The sequence below is a fragment of the Corvus moneduloides genome, chromosome 10 (genome assembly GCF_009650955.1).
Source record: "Corvus moneduloides isolate bCorMon1 chromosome 10, bCorMon1.pri, whole genome shotgun sequence".
Lineage (NCBI taxonomy): Eukaryota > Metazoa > Chordata > Aves > Passeriformes > Corvidae > Corvus > Corvus moneduloides.
The window spans coordinates 9112654-9123480 of record NC_045485.1 but is presented as its reverse complement, the minus strand read 5'-3'; the positions used below and the strand labels follow the sequence as shown (position 1 = coordinate 9123480).

Here is a 10827-nt window from a genome sequence, read left to right as displayed (position 1 = left end):
CTGTGGGGCTGCTCCTTCTGCCCCCTTCCCTCTTCCTGCCTGACCTCCTGGGCACTCACATGTGCTTCACTGGTGCATTTTGGTTTGTGTGCTTCTTTGGAGTCAGAAGAAGAGTAAGCAGAAAAATAGCTGCTGTAAGAAGTTACCTGACTTGTTCTTTTCTGTGTGGCTTGGCTGCTGTCCCAGCTCGCCAGAGCAGGCTCAGCAGTGCCCCAGCCTCCCAAGCTCTGGCATCTGGTTGGAGAGAGGTTTGCCTGTGGTAATGTGCTCAATGGCTCTCAGTCTAAGGGCTGAAAAATGCAAAACACCCTGGAAAAACTGCAGGCCTTGGGTACTTAACTCTTTGGTGGTCATGTAACAAGCAGCTAATAACTGTGGAAACTTGAATGTTTCTTTTTTTATTGCTGATTTGAGAGAGAAGTCAAATCTGACTTCCCAGCCTAGAAAATCAGTGTCGATGACTTTTCTTCTCTGCATAAGATACTACCATTTACTTCCCTCTTTTTGCTCCATTTCAGGTTTAATATCCTAGAATTTATTGATTTACAATTTGATACATTAGAGAGTTACCAGTTTTCAGATCCTAGCAAGGATTAATCTGTGAAGACACTGCCCCACAGACACACTTTCAGGGAGAATTGCTGTGTTAACTTGCAGAGTCACGTGTTGTATATCAGCACCATTTGCAGTGAGACTTACCTCAGGTGACAGCATCTCCTGCCTGCAATATGAAAGACATCCACAGACTTGTGTCACTAAGTAAAGGAGACAGAAAAGCTGAAAAGTGCCCTAACCTCTCTACTGCTAATGTCTGGCAACAAGCTAGGGGATGGGCTGGGGGGAACAGGCTGCCCAGGCTTGAGGCAGCATTCCTACCCTGTGCATCCCTGGGCAGAGGTAGAGGGGGCACCTGGTGCAGGGAGGTTGTGCCAGGACTACAAACCTTGGGAGAACTTCCAGGTCCAGTTAGCAATATGAATTCTGGTGCATAATTTTTATGCCCCTGAAGGTATAGGGGGCATAATAACATGTGTTAGAAAAGCACGTTAGAAGTTCCAACAAATGTACAGGGTGTGCATTCCATGAACACCTTAGCTGTTGTCTGTGTGGAAATGCACAAGCTCCTCTGTGAACTTCAGCTGATCTTTGGTCCTTCCTCTAGCAATCCAGTACATTGTTTAATTTTTTTGGACAGTACCCACATCACTGACAGACACTTCATAAATACAACTAAATCCATCCTGGCAGGCTTCATCTCTAATTTTACAATGTGGTTTTCTGTGTCAGATGACTACACTTTATCCTAACTGTTTTAAAAACAGCACCAAGCATGGTTTATTCTCCTATCAGTCATACATTGTGCATTCAAAATAACCAACTCTGCTGTACAGTGCACCTGAAGCAGCAGGTGAGGTGCTTTAATCCAAGATTCCCATTATGAAGATGGTGCAATCAATCCATCTGACTTCTTAGTACCTCTGTGTGGGTTTTTTCCCCTCTGTGACTGGAAGTGACTCATTGCAACTTCCCTGAATGGCTCTGGAGAAGCAGCCTGCTTATCTATGATGCTTGTCCCGCTTCTGTTCCCCTCAGAGGGTGAGTGATGGGCCTGTACCTGCATAGCTTATCCTAAATCTGGCTGTAGGGACAGGCAATGGTGTGGACCTGCTGTGCCCTCCCAGGAGATTGGCCTGGGCCAGCCTTGGCACTGAGGAGCTGTTGGAAGAGATGCTGCATTTGTGGTTGGTCTCTTGGTGCTCAGAGAGTCAAAGGTTTTACTGGGTCTTTTTTACTGTGTTCTCCTTTGCTCCCCAGGAATGCTCTCCTTTGGCAAGCAGAATTGTTCAGAAACAGCTGGAGCTGCTGGTTGAGAAGAAAACCCTATCAGCAATTGATTTGAATGGGAATAACAGACAGTTGTTGATGGGAGGTCAAGGCTGTGGTACGTCATGTCTAACAGTTGTTTATCTTCTATAGTTCTTTCAGAATGTTTCCTCACTGTTGTTTTGGGTTTTTTTAATGGAAAATCTGGGGGTGGTTCTTTCCTTTCTGCTTGTAATCTCACAGTTTAGTTAAACCCACAAAAATGCTGAGAGAAATTGCTTAATCCCACAGAAGTCTGTCATCATCTCTCAGCTTGATATAAATTTTTGTTTGATTTTTGAGGAAACGGTTGTTTAGAGTGTTTCTCAGGCCGTGACAGAAGATGGTATCTGTATGTGTTATGGAAAGTTATTTAATAAGTACAACTGACATATTGCGAAACTGATGCTCTGCACGTTCAGCTTTTAGGCACAGGTTAAGGAAATGTCCTAGAGAGTCTGGCTCAGCAGGCTCCATGTGCTGTCTTGGGCTAGCACAGGTTTCAGCACACATCACTCCTAGGAGTCCATGTCTGTGAGGCTCTTGCTTTCTGCTCTGTTATGCCTTTATATATCAAAGGTCCTGCTCTCAGTGCAAAGATCAGCTTCCAGACTTTATGGCATTGGTGCAGCCTGCTCCACAGGGGATACTCACTCTGTTCTGCCTTTTTACTTCTCCTAAAATCACCTTTTTCAAAGTGCAGATTGTGTTCTGAGTGGTTGCAGGTTTAGCAATTACCTGTCTATGCACTTGGCAGGACAATATCCGTAGCAGAACAAAACAGGTTTATAGGTGTATAAAGGCCCTGACTTACCAGAGGAGTTGTTGGTAAGAATGCTTTTTTTTTGGCCAAAATGTCCATGATTCAGCATCCATCACTGATCTCTGGAAGTCATCATCATACCTGTCAAACAAATTTTTTTCCAACTCACAAGCAAAAGTTTTTTCCCAAAGTTTTTTTCCATTCAGGTTTTTTTCCTAAACTGCTGTTGTGTACAGAGCCTTTTAATTAGATCTTTCTTACAAGTATGCTAATTTATTAAAAGGACATTATCCTTTTAATATGGAATAAGCACCATATCCCTTTGCCTGAGCCTTCCATCCTTCCAAAAGACCTGCTTTTAACTGTGGCAGGTATTTGAGTTCAAGTCATCACCTAATCTAGAAAAATGAGGTGATCTTGTCCATAGCACTTACATCCTTATGCTTGTACTTCAGACTCACAGCTGACACTGAACTGAACTTGCTATTGAGTTCTCTATCTAGCAGCCTGAAAACATCTGGTCTCTTGTGACCAAACTGAATAAGAAGCAAAACTCAGGGTTTCGTGTTTTTGTTTTGGGGCTTTTTGTTGGTTGGTTGGGAGGGTGGGGTTTTTTTGTTTACAAGTTTTAGTAGAAATTCTGAGAAACTTCTGTAACTTTCATGTTCTGAATGTGGTCATGGACCCTCCTTGGTATAGCAAAACACCCCTGTGCTTGTGTAACAGGTTTCCCGTGCTTTTTCCCAGCTGAAGCTCTGATGACAGTAAGGCAGTGTGGTGTGGAGTACTAGGCTGGAAAGCCACCTCCTGACTGGAAAGCCTGTGTGTCTTGGTGGCAGAGGCTGTACAGAACATTGATCTGGCTGGGAGGTTGCCCTCACTATTTCCTGAGATAAATATGTGGTTTTAGTAAAACACAGTGTTTCTTTTTTTTTAAGAAAGAAAGATCCAACACTTGATTTGGAGGAGCAGGGCAATTCAATTCTCTGTCAAGGAAATCAGGAGGAGACACTTCCTCTGGGAAATGTTGATGAAATGCTGATACTTGTCTGCTTTTACAACAGTGGCTGCGGGCCAGCGCTGTGGCTAAACCTCAGTGGCTGAGCAGTGTCCTATGAGGGATTCACTGCCACTGGGGCAGTGAATCCCTCATAGGACACTGCAGGGAGGAGCAGGGGGCCTCTGAACAAATTCTACAGCTGCTCATCTCAGCAGGTACATGTGGCTGATTCCCCACAAAGGGAGGTTTAAGCCAAGAATGTTCTGAGCTCCCACACTTCAAGGGAGGTTGCAAAACCATGACCTTTTATGTTCTGCTTTAGGACAAAGCCAACCAGAGTTTCAAATGGGAAAACCCAGGGATTCTCGAACCATCACCCGTGGCCCACCTTAAGGTGTTGTAAGTCAGGCTTAATAGCACAGATACACAGTGGCCCTAGAGACAGCCAAAATATTTTACAAGGATTGCAACAGAAATGGCCAGGGCAGATTGTTCTTCTGTCATCAGCTCTGCCTCAAACAAAGCACTGCGATTTTAAATGAAGAGAAAACACGTGGGTTTGGAAGATAGGACATTTCAATATGTTGGCTAGGGACAGCAGCACAGCTCTGACTCCTCCTCTGCAGAGTGTTCCCACCTTGCAGAGCATTGCAGCAATAAGCTGTATTTAATCACCACCTCTGCCCCCATGAACATGGCCTTGCCTGGGGCTGCCAGCTCGCTGCAGTCCCTGGCCGAGGTGGAAGGGATTTCCCCTGCACTGTGGGGCTACATGGCTGGGCAATAGGGGCATGGGACAAGTGACAAGCCAATGCTAAACCATGGGTTGGAAGAGTGTAAGAACCAGAATATCACTGACTTGCTTGGAAAGGTGTGGGATCAAGCAATGGCATCCCAGCTTGTTCTCTGTGTGACAGGGCTGCTGCTGGACAGTAGGTAAAGACTGAGCTTTTCTGCCCAGTGCTAAAAGCAGAAAATGACTCTTCATTGTTTCCCTGTAGTTGTTCTGAGCTGTTGTTGTGTTGGCTGTGAGTGTTGTGAGGTTTCACTGGGGACTTTGCAGCACTGATGTATTCCAAAACAACCTCAAAGGTGTTTGCAACAGCTCAGAGGAGCTGCGTTACAGTATACTGTTGGGTTATTTTGCCTTAGTAGTAATTCTACACCTGGGTCATAAAAGACAAGAAACTTGATCCAGTGGGTGAAAAGAAGACCCCCACCATCACCCCACTCATATTCCACTTGGAGGGATGAATAGAAATGGAGTTTTGCACAGCAAATGAAGTAAGTTCCCACATGGAGGGTTAACATCAAGTTGAAGCCCTACTGATTTCTCTTGAAAATTCCTTAGGAAGACCAGTTGCAGACAGCTCTTAAAATTAACTTCACTTACAGCATCTTATAAAATCATGTGATAGATGAGGAACGTGTCCCTTTTGCCTGTATCATTCTGCCCTACTTCAGCTCCTTTCTCTTGCAAAGTCTGTCTTTTGCAGTATGTCTTAGCTTTATCTAAGGGCTCCTTCTCAAATCTCCATTGTTTCCACCTAGTTATGTGTGGAGAAAATATTATTCAACACAGCCTGAAAAATGAGAATAACAAATGACTCATCTGAATGGTTTCTGACCATTTGGGTTTTGGTTTTGGTTTGGGTTTCTTGAATTGAGTTAAAGTAGTCCCAGCTTGTGCAAACTCTTGTGAAAAAAATGCAGTCAGCATTAAATGTCACAGTCAGCAAACATCACTACAAGGCTGGTGGTGGTGATGGTAAAATCCTGGCAGAAGCCAACCCCGACTTACCATTGGTGTTTGTTCAGCAGGTGCTGCTGCCTGCCCTGTGCAGTTAGAATTAACTCCCCTGTGCCTTCCCAGTGGTGTCTGTCTCATGCCAGGTGTAAAGCCAGGAAGCTGTGGAGCAAAAGCTAAGGCAATAGGTTCTTCTGGGGACTCTGGTGTCAGGGGCTGAGAGGCTGAGAATGAAACACAAGATGAATCCACTGAATCATCTGCCCTGGGAACTCTGTGCACAGTCACTGGCTTCTGGAAATTGTTACAGCTGTTAATTTCCCAGGACAATCCCTTGGCGCATTTCCTGTGCCATGACAGGAAGCATTTGCAGTAAATTTAGGCAGGAGATTAATTGCCTGTACTTCAAATCAGCAGGACCAGAGGTGTGACCAGGATGACCAGTGCATGGGCACCAGGGTCTGGGCACATGGGCAGCACGGCAGGGATGGGGATCATTCCCGATGGACACTGGTCCCTGTGGCACCCTCGCAGCTTCCTGGCAAGCTGCGTTTACCTGGTGTTGAGAAGGGAGCAACTCTACCCCACACTCCCCTCCTGACACTAGATAAAGAACTGAAACTTCTGGCAGCAGTTTTTGATGGGCTCCAGCTGCACCTCTGAGGGTGAGTGTTTGTCTTCAGGGCCCGAGCAACGGACTTCAGACTGGGCTCACCCAAAGCTGTGCTCCTGGTAAGAGAACATGGATAAACTCCAAGGCTTTGTGCACCAAGGAGGTTGTTAGCAGCAAGGAAATGAAGGGAAAACTAAACCTCATGTTTTCAGAACAGATGAAAAATCCCTCTGTGATCCCAGATCCAGGGTTGGCTGTACCCTCACACTGAATAGGAGGAAGGAGGAATAATTTCCTCAGGTCTCTTTTTGTGCCTGTTAAATAATTAATATCACCCTAGCTTAAGTTTGAGCACTGGAAAACCCTGGGTTGCATTTAGGCCAAAGAAAACATACTTTTGCTATTAAAAGCATGCTCTCATTTTATCTCATCAGCCTATGAATTTCTTGCAGACCACACTAACATTTACAAAAGGGAGTTTCTCTCTTCTCTCTTTTCCTTACATGCAACTATTTACTTGGCCAAAGATAAGGGAAAGTTTCTGGAGAACACCTGATCTCACTGGAGAGTGATGTCCCTTTCTGGGTATGGAGTGTAAAAAACTTCTTTTTGCTTATTGCAGCTTGTGACATCCTCTGGAACAGCAACACCCCCGAGACAGCACCAAGGGATCACCTGGGGGGCTGCAGGTTCCTCCACCAGACTGGCTGGGGGTTATCTGGACCTGGTGCTGGGCATCCCCAGCAAAGTGTTTGAGCTGACAATAGGCAAGACAGATGCCACTGTGGGGAGGAGAGAACCACCCTGTTATGAGGGGACAGGAAGGAAATCTACAGCTACCACCAATAACACAAGGGCAGCAATAAGGAAATGACTTGGTGAATCAAGCCTTTCAAACTGAGGTGCTCTGAATTAGATACATAGTGCAGCAACTTGATTTGGAATGAGTGACAGTCCTGGTTCTCATTAGACTTTCTGTGTGGGACTGGCCCTTGCCATCCAAATCTGAAAGCTGGAGACTGGCCAGAGCAGTGGGGTGAGGCAGGTGGAGGCAGCTGAGCCAGCCCGGCAGCCAGGCAGGAGAAGGAGAGGAAGGGCCTTCAGAGTACAGGACAGAAACCTGAAGCCTCTCCACGAGGAGCAGCACCTTAGCCTGTGCACAAGAGTGATGCTGCCTCTCCACAGGGACCTTGGGGGATGGATGTAGTGGGGAGAGAGGGAAGAGGCTGGAGCAAGAGCTAGTAATGCACTACAAAGGGGATTGGGCTGTGGAAACAAACTGTTATGATTAGATTTTACTTGGTTTGAAGAAAATATTCCCATTCCATTCCCATTTCTGGTAACAGCTGGGCCATCTGCAGGTTCTGCAGCAGGTTGTATTTACCAGCATCCTGTCGCCTGTCTACTCTCACCTGTGTTTATGGCAGAAGAAGAGAGCAATGCTAAGGAGAGACACAACTTTTAAAAGACATGTGTCTCCAGGTCTCTTACTCCCAGACCTCTGATGGGAATATTTTCTATGTTTTTCAGGTGAACAGCTGTTGCAGATAGCCCTTGATACCCTAGCTGCTAATTTAGCAAGCAAAATCGAGCTGCTCACTCCCCTTAGCCCCAGGAAAGTTGTCACAGAAGGCTCTCAGCATGTTGCTGGTGCTGGGAAGAAGCTATCCTTCTTTTGATTGTTGTTTTCTCCTGCAGTATTTCAGCTGGGAACATCCTTGACCTGCTATCCTAAACAAAGAGGTCCTGTGGTTTTCCAGCGCACTGATGAAAAGCAAAATCTGCATGGCATCCCTAGGGGGACTGGGGAAGCTGCAGCAGCAGCCCGAGCAGGTAAACCCAGATTTTCCCACTTACATAGAACACGGAACTAATTACAGGAAAGGGCAAGGCAGGAGTGAGGAGCCTGCTGTGCTGCTGCACCCCAGCAAGGCTCCCCAGGCAGGAGCCCGGTGTCATCTCGGGTCTGCTCCCCACTGGGGTCCTCACAGCTTACTGGTGACCAGCTGGGACAGGCTCAGGGCCCACTGCTGTGGCATCCTGCCCGTGCTGCCCCGGGACTGAGGGCAGATCCAGTGTGGCACAGGGTTATTGCAGGGCTGAAGAGAGCTCTCCATGGCTCGTGCTGCCTGCTGCACCCGCTGCTGTCAAGGACAAATAAAGAGAGGTGGTTCTTGTCCCTCAAACAGCCAACCTTTATAATTTTAGGGGGTTTTACCTGACTAATGGAGCTTTTCCTACCTTTATTCCCACAAGGTCAAACCATTTGTTTTCACAAGGTATGCTAATGTAATCTATTTTTTCTTCTTCCTCAGCCATCTCTTAAAAAAAATTCTTAGATGTTTGTTTGGGAAAGTGTTGTTAGATATATTTTTATGTGACATATTTATGCAAACTGTCACTAATCAGAATTCAGATCAGTGATACTGCACTACAGCAATAACTGATAGGTTGTAATGTTTATAAACGTTGCTTTGAGATTTAAATTTACGAGACAAGCATAGGAAATAGATCTTATCACAATACAGTGTAACCAAATAGAGTCCCAATAAAGAGGAATAAAGAAAACAAATTTTATATCTGGGCATTTGCATTCTCCCAGATGCTGGGTACCATCTGCGAGGATGTTTTAGCTCTAAAGTAAGCTGCAGTTTATAACACTTAGAAACCCAGTGATTTCTTCCCCGCTTCTCTGCCCACACTTTTGCAAGGGAAGGATACACATGGTAGTAACTTGGGGTGAAAGTTTTCTGGGGAGGACTTTGGTGGGAGAGGAGGTTTGTATCTTCTAGAGCATTCATATTTTGGATACTGCTAACTGTAGTTATTGTTTTGAAGAGATCCAGATATGTGTGACATGTATGCATGTGCAGTTCACATGTACTAATTACTCGATGTTTCCGTTCCAACCTTATTGCTCCATGCTTGTTACATCAAAAGGATATCTAGATTTCCTATAATTCAAGATTTTACTGGAAAAAAGGGATGGTATTTACTGAAATATTGAGAAGCCTTATCTAGCTTTGGTTTTGTTCTGAATCCCAGGGATTCCACACAAAGATGAGATTTATTAGAGGCTCGAATGCTCAGTTGTGTGCACTATTTCCATTGGATTGGGAGCAGATTCAAAACTGGAGAACTGGACATTCACATGGCCCAAGAACTGAAAGGTACAACTAGCACTGGGTTATTTTTTTTCCCTTCTGAATTATGCTGACAGCAGCCGTAACATTAAGGCTGAAAAGTTTATTCACTATATAAAGGCGATATTTTCCCTTCTTATCCCAGCTTTCCTTGGCTTTCATTGCTTGGCAGTATCCCCTTAACCACTAACACCCGGAGGCGTGGTATTAAACTGGGATAAGAAATGAACATGCAGAAGAATATTGGAGATTTAAGTGGGTATGGTTCTAAGAAAACCAGTGGAAAATATGTTTACTCCAAGCATCTGTAGCACCTAATTGAAGCAGTGATATTTTCTGTAAGAGCACAGGGAATGCTTTCTGCTTTCTCTTTGGCTTTGAATTTCACTTTGAATTGATGTGACAAATCCGTGGAATTATTTTCTCACAGCTGCAATGGAAACTTTCTGCCAGTAGACAAGGATGTGTTAATTGGGGTGAAAAAGCTTGCATTCAGTTCATCTTTGGTGCTTTCTGGAGTCTTTGTTTAGGAACTGTTGCTTCCTCCTAATTTATTGAAACCCAGTACACAGTAAACACTATTACTTTTGAACTATTAATGTTGCTGTAAATTTGAATGGTAGAAAAGGGTGGCAGATTGTGATCAAAAGGGAGCTGATCTACAGCTGTGTGTGAAATAATTGCCAATACTAAATGTGACAGAGACTGAAACCCATATTAATGTGCCCATAAAGGATGATGTAGTGCTCCTGAGCCCTCAGTATTGGCACTGCCAAATGAATTCCCATGAATCTAATTTAGGAGAACATAAAAGAACCCATATCACCTTTAGGGCATCTGCAAGTGCTGATAGTTGGGACTTTGCTGTTCATTCATATTGCTTTCCTCAGGCAAAGGCTGAGCCCCCTCCAGTGGGCTTGCCAGGACTGGTGAAGGAGGGCAGCCCTGCCAGGATGGGGGACCAGCCACCAGTGGTGGTTCCTGGCTGAGAGAAGGCTCCTGGCATGGTGGTCTCGCCCTGGGAGAGGCAGTGGGGTATGGGAAGGCTGTCGGAGAACTGCACACCACTCCCTGAGCACACCTCCATGGCACTGTGCAGGTACTGGAGTTGTAATTAAATACAGCTACGCCCTGATCAGCGGTTTCAGCTCATTATGGTCTGTCAGTGGTCTCATGGTCCTCTAGTGCCATTCCAAAACAAAGAAAAGGCACAAAGAACACATGGGCAGTGTTTTCTTCCCTGCATCCTGCTTTTTTGAGACAGTGGGGTCCTACAGCAGCCATCTGTTCTAAAAGCTACAGACTTAAGCAGCCAAATCTTTTTGACTGTATCAATCTGTATTTGTACTGGTCGTTACTGTTCCCAGGCACACACCACGAAAGGCAGGCAAGCATTAGGAACAGCAAGCCCCTGATGCACTCACTCTGCCCAGGGAGCCACAGCAGTCCCCAACAGGGCAGGGACTGTTCCAGCCTCGGCCCTTGGGGCAGCTGTGTGGCCAGGAGGGCTCAGCCACTGCTCAGGCATCCCCCAGCATTTCAGCCTTTTGCTCCATTCTCTTGCCCCCTGAGGAAACCTCACCCCTGCCAGGGCTGTCCAGGGCCCTGCTGACAGCCTGGTGCTTCACGTGGACTTGCCGTGGTCACCAGGCAGGCCCAGGCCTGGACAGCTGCCCATGAGCCACTGGTGACTGCCCC

At 45.9% G+C, this 10827-nt stretch overlaps 1 long non-coding RNA gene across 1 annotated transcript in view; it reads left to right on the top strand.

The window, feature by feature from the left end:
- The first annotated feature begins 1561 nt into the window (after window positions 1-1561).
- LOC116449100 overlaps window positions 1562-10827 on the top strand; it is a 30832-nt gene continuing 21566 nt past the window's right edge. Inside the window, exon 1 of the long non-coding RNA XR_004242236.1 lies at window positions 1562-1942. This is a non-coding gene — a long non-coding RNA (uncharacterized LOC116449100). The remainder of the gene's footprint in view (window positions 1943-10827) is intronic.